This window comes from Pleuronectes platessa, chromosome 16, assembly GCF_947347685.1.
Source record: "Pleuronectes platessa chromosome 16, fPlePla1.1, whole genome shotgun sequence".
Lineage (NCBI taxonomy): Eukaryota > Metazoa > Chordata > Actinopteri > Pleuronectiformes > Pleuronectidae > Pleuronectes > Pleuronectes platessa.
The window spans coordinates 17,504,379-17,514,279 of record NC_070641.1 but is presented as its reverse complement, the minus strand read 5'-3'; positions in this window follow the sequence as shown (position 1 = coordinate 17,514,279).

Sequence of the window (9,901 nt, the reverse complement as noted above, 5' to 3'; positions counted from 1 at the left end):
GAGATTAAACAAACTTTGAATATATGGGTGAAGCCTGCAGCTCAGTTACTGCAGGGGTAGTCCAACCTGTCCTGTATCTATTCACAGTTTTTTATTCTGTGCCTCAGTGTCAGACTTGCACAACTCATCATATACTGAATACTGATCAATCCTCTGCCTCAAATCATTATAACAGTGTCTGTACTAACAGAAATAAACTCCACAATTAAAATGTATATTTAGGCCACTTACCTCAGCTCCACAGGGAATTAGTGTTGAACAGAACACATCTGAAAAACCGTTGTTTGCCACATGCATTTGAACGACCTCGACCGCGATATTAGAGGGAGATGCAGAGAATAAAATATTCACTGTGCTCCTCTGAAATTTAACTCATCATTATATATGGCACTTTAACCATCTCCAAACTACAGGGTACAGTCTGTAATAGACACGGGATGCAGCAGGGCAAAGCCATTGCAAATGAATGTCCATAAATCAGCATAGAAATCACAGAAAATGGACAATGCAGAAATCTCCTGGGAATGATCCTATTTTAGATTTTAGAAACTGAACTCCGATCAGCACAAGCCGAAAGATGAAAACTAAATCAATTTCTCCAACTGTATAGATGTCCCCCCGCATCATGGTTTGGTTGTAAGCCCTCCCTGGAGCGTTTGACCTCTGGTTGCTCCCTCCGTCCCTCTGACTGCACCGCGCAGCTCTAGGGGGGGTCAGCCTCATTGGCGCGGAGGTCTTGCGCCCCCCCCCCCCCCTCTCCCCCCTTCCTCCAACATGTAAGGGCTGTGGCAGTCGGGCTCCTCCGGGCAGTCCGCCCAGCGCAGTGACCCCCGCGACAGAGAGCGAGGGAGGAAGGGAGGGCGAGAGCGCAGCTGGAAGATGGAGTGCACGCGAGAGAAAGAGAGATAATGGATGGAGAGAGTGAGAGAGAAAGAGGAGAAGAGAGAGAGAAAGCCTGGCAGGAGGAACAGAAAGTGCAGAGTACAGACGAAGGAAAAAAAACAAGGGGGAAGTGACAGAGAGAGAGAAAGGTGTGACAACCAGACACTGAATCTGCAGAGACAAAGGACTGGAGAAAAAAACATAGAGGGGGGGGGGGGGGGGGGGGGGGGGGGAGGAGTGAAGTGCAGACAGTAGCTGTGACTGCCGCTGCACCCAACGAGGCTACAGGCCATCACAGACCAGTCCTCCAAATGTCAGCACAGTCAGGACCACCCTGGGAAGTGGGCAGGACCCCCTGGGACCTCCAGGAGAGCAGATAGCAACTGACATGGCAGGGCTGAGCTGCCCCTTGCACACACATCCAAGCACAGGGCTGCCTCCTCTCGCACACCAGGAGCAATATGCCGGGGAATGGTTGTGTTGTCTTGAGTGAATTTGCTCTGTGACTTTGTTCCGAGTGGGGTCACAGTCTGTGTGTTTTCTGCTGCAGCACGAGTGTCCCCTTAAAAAAACGAAATTCTCGGGGACTCTGCTCCCCAGACTTGCAGCAGGGACGATAGAGGGTGATGGGAAAATGGCCTCATTCTTTCAGTCTCTTATTAATGCAGGGATGAAGGAGAAATGGAAACCGTCCAGACCGGGGAGCCGTTGGAGAGCATGTGAAAAGAAAGAGAGATGGTGTAGAGATAGAGAAGGCACAGACAGAGAAGACAAAAGAGAGAGACAGCAAACTGCCCCTCTCCCTGTCCGGGCACGGGAGACAAAGAGGAAAAATTAGAGCCAAAGGGAGAGAGAGGAGGGGAAAAGGGAAAAGGAGGCGAGCGGGAAAGAGCAGTCTGATTAATTGAGACAGAGTTTAACTGACCGCAAGTCATTAAGCTGCCACTGGGCTGAGCGCCAGTCACTATTCATTCTCCTCAGCACCACTCGCTGCTCCTCGGCTCTGAGCCCCGTATCATCCCTGCATCACCTCCCCGCTCCTCTCACACACTCACTAACACATGGGCGTAATTCCTCACAGAAAGGAGGCTGCTCTCAAAAAAAAGAGCTTTTGTCTTCATTAGGCTTCCACTTGAAGTCGTTCGGGACGCTGTGTGGGATGACAAACGATGATTGTGTCACCGCACCGAGACGGAAAAACATTGTGTTTCTCCGTTCTGATGACATACAGGGGGGCGGATGACATAACGCAGGCTTATTCCACACATTGGGAAACGGAACGTCGGCGGTTTGTTTGGGAGGTTTGTGTGAGACGTGTGCTTTTTGGAATTCATGCTTGATTTCTGCTTCCGCACATTTACATGTGGACTGTTTTTCTGCGACGTTATCATTTCATGTGTGATCATTATTCGAGGACAGAGACAGAGAGTCTCGCAGCAGCAGACTGAGTGAATGACGACTTTCTAAACTACTTTGTGGTTTCTTTTCTATAGAAACGCACTGTTGGACATGATTCTTGTGTAGGTGGTAAAAGGAGGTGACTGGTGTTTATGGGGACCGACCCGCTGCATAATTCACAGAGTATGCTTTCCTAGGTCAGTGTCAGACCTTTTATACCCAAATTATACGTTTATGTGCAACATCCTCATTTTTCATTTTTAATGTTCAGAGTCCTACACCACCACATGCACTCTCCTCCAATTTTGCTTGTGTTGCCTTAATGTAAATATCCTGCCTGCGTCTGGGTCACGAGGAAAACCTGACGTTGAAATAACGAAAAAATGAAGGACACAAGCAGTGATTTGAGACGACAAAGAGGGCATATATGAAACGACAGATGGATTTGTTTTGTCACATGAGAAAGTGGCAATTTTTTTATTGCAAAAATCAATTCATCCTGTCATCACTGCAATGAATAAACCCATTTGCGTGGAAGACGCACGTGTGCCAAGTTTTCTTGTTAAAAAATGCTGAACTTTGACTTTAAATATGTTGCCAGTGCTGACTTTTGAGGACTTTTGATATTTGAATTAAATATAAATTTGTACATTTGAGAACAGGTGCTAGGAGGTCAGACATATCAGATTGAAAGTTCTTTAAAAAGTCGCTGATAATGAGCACATTCAAATAATTTTTATCATGATTTATTTAATTTGTATATATATATACATATGTTTGTATTGATATTTCTAAAAATGTACAAACAAAACAACTATTTGGTTCTTGTCCATAGTCTTTTGCTCATTTCTCCCACTTTTCTTCAACTGTGTTTCCTTGTAATGAATTTTGTTTAATCAACATGAGTGGATTTAATGTGCAATTGTCGAAGCTTTAAGTATTTAGTTTTCAAATTAATCTGTTCCTTAAAATTAGGTGGTAGATATAAATATTAAAAAAATAACTGTGTTGAGTTTTAAGATCTAGGGGTCTCTTTAATAGCAAACACATTATTATTCCCATAAATATAGGACTGTGTTAGAGCAGTGTGTGCATATCCAGTACTGCTGTCATGGATATCAGGGATGCAGACGACGTCCCGGTCAACTCATCTACACGTCACTTCGCATCACATGATCAGTCAGATCCATTTTGCATAACGTAAGTCTAATCAAATGCTCCTTGAACAGCTCAGTGTAGCTCACGTCTCGCTGTGGGGTTGAGCCCGAATGCAGAATTAGTCAGACTGGATGATGTTCAGACAGTTCTCGGTTTGGGGGGGGGGGGGGGGCTGGAATGCACACTCAATTTAGTCCATTTAGGTAGCTTTCAATCAGAGACTCCTGACAAGCCTGAACAGGAGGTATTAGCCGGAGTTTGAGTTTTACTTTGATTAAAGCCAAGAGCTCTCTCTGGGTCAGGTTGAGTTCATGTGTCTCTGCTGTTCGTGGACATAGAGAATCTGATGCTCAGGAAATGTCTTCGGTTTGACTGATGTGTTTGTTGTATGACATCACCACACGGAAAGTTGAACAGTTAATGAGGCGATGGGATTAAGGTATTTTTTGCAAAACTCTTACTTTCTTATTTATGCTCATTGAGTAATGAACTCTCTGCTAAGTGAAGCATCTTTTGTATCTATCTGGTCCAAGAAGATTGATGGTATCCTTGGTACAGATTAAAAATCCCTGAGACAAACTTGTGATTTTACTTTTTTAGTGAAATTGTGATTGTCATTCATTGGCTCAGCCGCCACAGAAACACACACAGCGGGGCCCACCGACCAATCGCAAGTCAGACTCATTTTGACTGGATCAAATTATTTGAACATACATCAGTTTGATAAGATCTACCTACAATGACAGAACGCATCTTTAAGAAAAAAATTATTTGATGTGTATTTTTTTTTTTTTATATTTTAATTTAATTTAGTTTGGTCCGTGTCCCATCCACTAACATAGAGAAGTTTATGAGCTATCCTGCTGCCAGACACCAGGTGGTGATGGAGACACTTTGGTTTCACTTTTAGAACTTCCTCCATCTTTATTTACCGTCTATGATACAGTCTATAACTTGGATGTTTGAGGTAATTAAACCCAAAGAGGCCCAGTAAACAAATTTAGATAAAATGACCATAATAGAACTGGTTATTGATGCCTTATAAACCTATTAAAGTATTTGATATACTTGTAGGGATCTACACACCCACACTCACACACATGCACAGAAACTATTGCTGTAACTATCAAGTGAGAAACTTTGCTTCCCACGGAAACTTTCATGCACTCTCCCTCTTTTTTTCCACTCTCCTTGTCACTCGCACACTCACAGGATGATACCACTTTACCCGCCAACTCAACATCAGGCTCGCATGACAGTCCCTTTCTCCCAGTCGCCTCCATGCACCTCCTGACACTCGCACTTCCTGCCTTGCGCACCCAAACAATGAGAGCGAGTGGGAGGTGGAGATCCACTCAAGCTTACAGAAACACTAAATGATATGGAAACATTGTTCAGGAGTATAAGTGTCTTGTGCTGATGAAAACATTTATTTTTCTGTTTCCTGCCTCGTGTGATGACGCCCTATGATTCTCATCGACTCCAGTGACAGGAGGACAAGGTTCTAAGGATCTGCTCCATTGTGGAGGATGTAATTTGACTCAATATTCTCCATCTCATGCCACATGGTTATAGATCAGGTCTAGGACAGTGTAAGAAGGGGGCAACAATTAGATGGTAACCATTAAACGTGCTATGCATATTCATGTTCTCCTCAGGATGAATTGTAATCACGTTTTCTGACCTTCTGACCTTTCACGACATTAGCATTTAGTTCAAAGCACAGTCTTACATAGCTGCTAGCATGACTGCTCTTCTTCCTTTATAATTTGATCGTTGGTACCCATTCCATATAAAAAGCTTTTGTGTTTATCATTTAAAGCAAATGGCTTGTGCACAATTGCATTAATGTATATTAACTAACAAACGCAGTAAAGTTTTCTCCTCAAAACAAAAAGCCGGATCAGAGTTCATCCCTCATGCACGGACGAAAACTAAAACTGAAAATGTCAGATACCTATTTGTCGAGATGAGCTCCGGTGCACTACGCCTGGAGCGTATGGCTTCTCCCTCCATCGTGACATTTCGGTTGCTCTGAATTTATTAAGGGGGGGGGGGGGGGGGGGGGGTATCTCAAGTATCGTGTGTACGTCTGTGCTGTGGAGAAATCCTCCAATGTCGTTTCTCGTAGGTGTGTGTTTTCGCCCTGTGTGTGTGTCTGCAGCTGTGTCTCTGCCTGTCTCTCTGCGTCTCAGTGGAGGCGTGTGGGTGGAGGTGTCTCATTACTCTGTTGTAGAGGCTTGTTCTTCTCTCTCCCATCCAGCACCTCGGGAGTGGATCTAGTTACTGGCTAATGACCCTGACCCACCCCACTGGGGACGACCTGACCCAGCTCTGCAACGCCGTCTGAGAGGGGGGGAGGGGGGGGGGGGGGGGTTGTAGGTCTTTTAGCATATTTTTGATTTTGTTCTGTGCAGTGATTGAATATTTGATGCCCGTGTGTTAACATGATTCCTGCCTATGCCTCTTGTTTATCCTAGATTAATCATCGAAAAGGCAAAAGTCGGGCTGCTATTCTTTTTTTCTTTAACCCTCCTCCTCGTGTCATAATTCCCACCCACTGTTTCAGGATGTTTAGCCCTCATATGGCCGCCATCAGGGAGCCACTGACGCACACACTTTATACAATCAAGGCTCAGCAGTTTAAACGTATAGTCATCAGGACCCGTCTATTATCCCTCCTGTCTCTGTGGCTGCTGCTCTTATTGCTGTTTACATAGATTAAAAATACAGACACTGACAAAGCAGCGTGATAATGAAACTGATCTCTATCATCATGTTCCGCAAAAACACCATAATGTTGAATAGAGTAAAGAAGGAAAGATGGGACATTTGGTTTATACTGTATAACAATTATAACAACGCAATTATAAGATGTAAGGAATCATTTTCTAAATAAACAAACACCAGGCAATAATTTATTTTCTCATTTCATACAGATGAACTTGTTCTCCACAAATAAGTTTCAGAAAGAGTTTTATTTTGTGCTCTCGCCGCTGACCCTTTTAAATCAGTCACACTTAAAAACACTTAGTAAAATGTCACCAGGCACTTTGGGTCTAAGGCTGATTAACTGCGCAGGAGAGTATTTTTACATTTTACAGAAATGCATCGAAACTCCATAATTCTTTCTTTAAAATATGCCGCGTTATATAAAGTGGCATTTGAAATGCAAAATCCGTGGGAGAGAAGAAGCCTCTGTCCTCCTCATTCAACTCTCACTCTCAACATGCTCTGCCAAACCTCTGTTCAGACTCGGGACGATCAGTCTTTAACTGTCCTCGGTCACTAATCAGTTATTTTCAATATCACATTTAACCGGTAATAGCAACCCAAAATACCTGCTCATTAATTCATGTTCTCATTCTCTATTACAGATCTAAACTGTAAGAATGTGTTACAGGTTTTAGCTAGAAATATATTTAGTTTTTTACTTCCAAGGTTTTCTTTTTATACTCTCAGAGTTTTAACATAATACTATATGACATGTTTTTTTGTGTCATTCAATAATAATTGAATTCAGATTTTTATGACTTTCATGTAACTATATAATCCACAGTGACAGCCAGCCCAGCTGAACACACTCAGGTGAGATTTATATTAACAGCAATTTAAAGCGGTTCTGACACGATGTAATGAGACAAACAGTAGACAGTGAGTTATTAAATTAAACCTGGATTACATGCTTTTGTTGTTTCCAGTAACAAAATGACAGACAACTCCACCACTGAAGCTGTTTTTCAGACATGACCTCTGGACGATGTCTGGAGGACTGGGTCCGGACTGGGTGTTTCTCCGCTCAGACGTCTCCAGAGGATTCAGGTGAGGGGTGCGAGGACGTAACGTATTAATCCGGCTGTGGAGATCTCAGGTTTTTCTTTATAGCTCATCAACACCAGCGTCAGCTCTTATCACCACAAACTCTCTCGACATCTTCATCTGTGTCTTTCACGTCTGTCGCTCTTCTTTATTCATCCTGAGATATTTGTTTTCTCCTTTTTCTGCATCTGTCGCTTTTTGGAAACGTCAACTCCCTCTCTCTCGCTGGCGGTGAATGTCTGGATGTTCTCTGGAGCTCAGTTCATATCTGTAAGCATCTTAAATGTCCTGATTCTTAAAGGTTATAACTGGATTACACAGAAGCACATGGTAAAAGTATCCACAAATTGTCAATATAGGTATATTTTTGATTTTGAATCAGCTGAGGAGCTGAGGACAACAACGGGTTTAACTTGCCCCAAACTTTTTTCCACCAGTTGACATTCAAGATCTTCTGTGACCTTCCCACTTCAAAGTGGAGTTGGCTTAGAAACTCCCAGAGCAGACAGAGGTGGTCCGCGTCACGACCCCCCCCCCCCCCCCCCCCCCCCCCCAACTTAATGATTCAGAATACTTTGCGAGCCAAGCACGCTGTTTGTTTTCCTATGTTCAATGTCAGACAGGGTTGAAGAAAGAGGGGAAGTTCCATTCTGCTCAGAGGGAGACTGAGCCCTCTCTGTCTTCTGCTTGGATCACGTTGCGTGGTGATGACGGCTTCCTCGCCACATCAAATATGCACCTTACCTGCCCTCATTTCACATTCCTCCCTCTCTTCACTTCAGTTTCCTAACTGCTTTGTGAAGCTCCTACAGATGTTCTCACGTTGGATCTTTATAACCAAACTCTGATGTATTTCTTTTCCTTTTTCACAGTTTTTTTTCTTTCTTACATCCACTCAGGTGATATTTGAGAGCACATCCAGAGGTTATAATTGAAATGCTAGAACAGTCGTACTCACCTTTTCTCCGGCTCCCTCATTAAAGCAGTAGAAGAGCTTCTCTAAGCAGCTAATGGCAGCTCATTCCATTATCATCCTCAGGATGTACAGCCACAGCACATCCAAAAGGGATAACCAGCAGCAGCTCCTTTATTTTCTTTGAATCCCCGGATCAAGTGGTAAGACTTGTGTATTTAATGCCTCGACGAGCAGTCAGGACCCCTGGGTGAGACTCCTCGCAGCTGTCTGCTCGCTGGAAAGCTCGTTGAAATGAAAATGAATTCCCCCTGCTTTAACAGCCTGAGTAAATAGCTAACTAATAAGGACGGAGGAGGATGGAGCAGAGCGGAGATGTGTCAGGATAATAAGTCAGCAGCAGAATTAAGTTAGTCTTCAAACCCCGGGGGATGAAGTTCCTGTTCCTTTCTGTCCCTCTGTCTCACACTGATCATGTTCTACTCCTCTCCTTCCCCTGGTTCCCTCAGACCGGTGCCCACATGCAGCCATCCAGTGTTTTTAGTGTAACCAAAGAGAAAATTGGAAGAGGTTCTACCGGTGAGTCGAACCATCGCCAGCCCACACTGTGCCATGTCGGCATTTTCTCACACAGATGTTAGAGATAATCAGGGACTGGAATCGCTGACTCACTGCTCTCCCGTGGGCCTGTGCATGTGTGTGTGAGTGTGTGTGAGTGTGTGTGTGTGTGTGTGTGTGTGTGTGTGTGTGTGTGTGTGTGTGTGTGTGTGTGTGTGTGTGTGTGTGTGTGTGTGTGTGTGTGTGTGTGTGCACTGGTGAACTACATGAGACATATTTTGACAGAAGATAATATTTACCCTACCCAACTTTTATTTCAGCCAGGGATTAAAAGATTATAGTTCAACAGTGTTTACAACAACAATCTTCTTTTTTCCACAGCCCATTAGTGATCCAGATGTTGCTTAGAGTACATTCTCCTTCTGGCTCCTCTCTGGCCCTTCTACCTGAGGCCTGGTAGGATTATCTGATGCCTCCATAAGCTGCTGGCTGGTTGTTCTCTTGCAGCTTAAGTTTTTACATTTAGGGAAATGTGCATTCTGCAGGACAGTCACATGAGGATATCGATGCCCCTTTGGAAAGCTGTCGATCAAACAATAAGGCTACAGCCAACAGCTAGTTAGCTTAGCTTAGCATATGTTAGTATATAATCAGGACTGCAGGTAATAAAAGGTCATTAGAGCTAGAGCTCAAGTTATTTATTGATTGGCTGATCAAATCGTTTGATATGAGCCTGTAACAGACAAACACAAATGGTTTATATTTTACAGACTAAACATTTGCTTCTTTTTTTTACATTTAACTTCCAGACTTCGTTGTATTTAGAGTTATTTAATGTTAAAACAATAAAATATCAAGCCTCACTTCATTGCCAATTTTATTTTTGATTATATTCTTATATTGCATAATTCTGTTTGTAGAATCTAATTATCACTATTGACTGCCAAAAAATCCAATTAAAGCTGATGATTTATCTCTCTCTCCTTGTTTAGTATTTGCAATAACTAAGAAGTAAAAATAAATGTTTCTGGAATTGTAATTTTCACACTTTGTTTTTTATACAAATAACAAAGAAGTGGTCACTTATCAGTTGGGGACATTTCCTACACTATGTCAGTGAAGGCACCAAGGCAATTTCCTGTATGTGCAAATATACATGGCAAATATACAAGG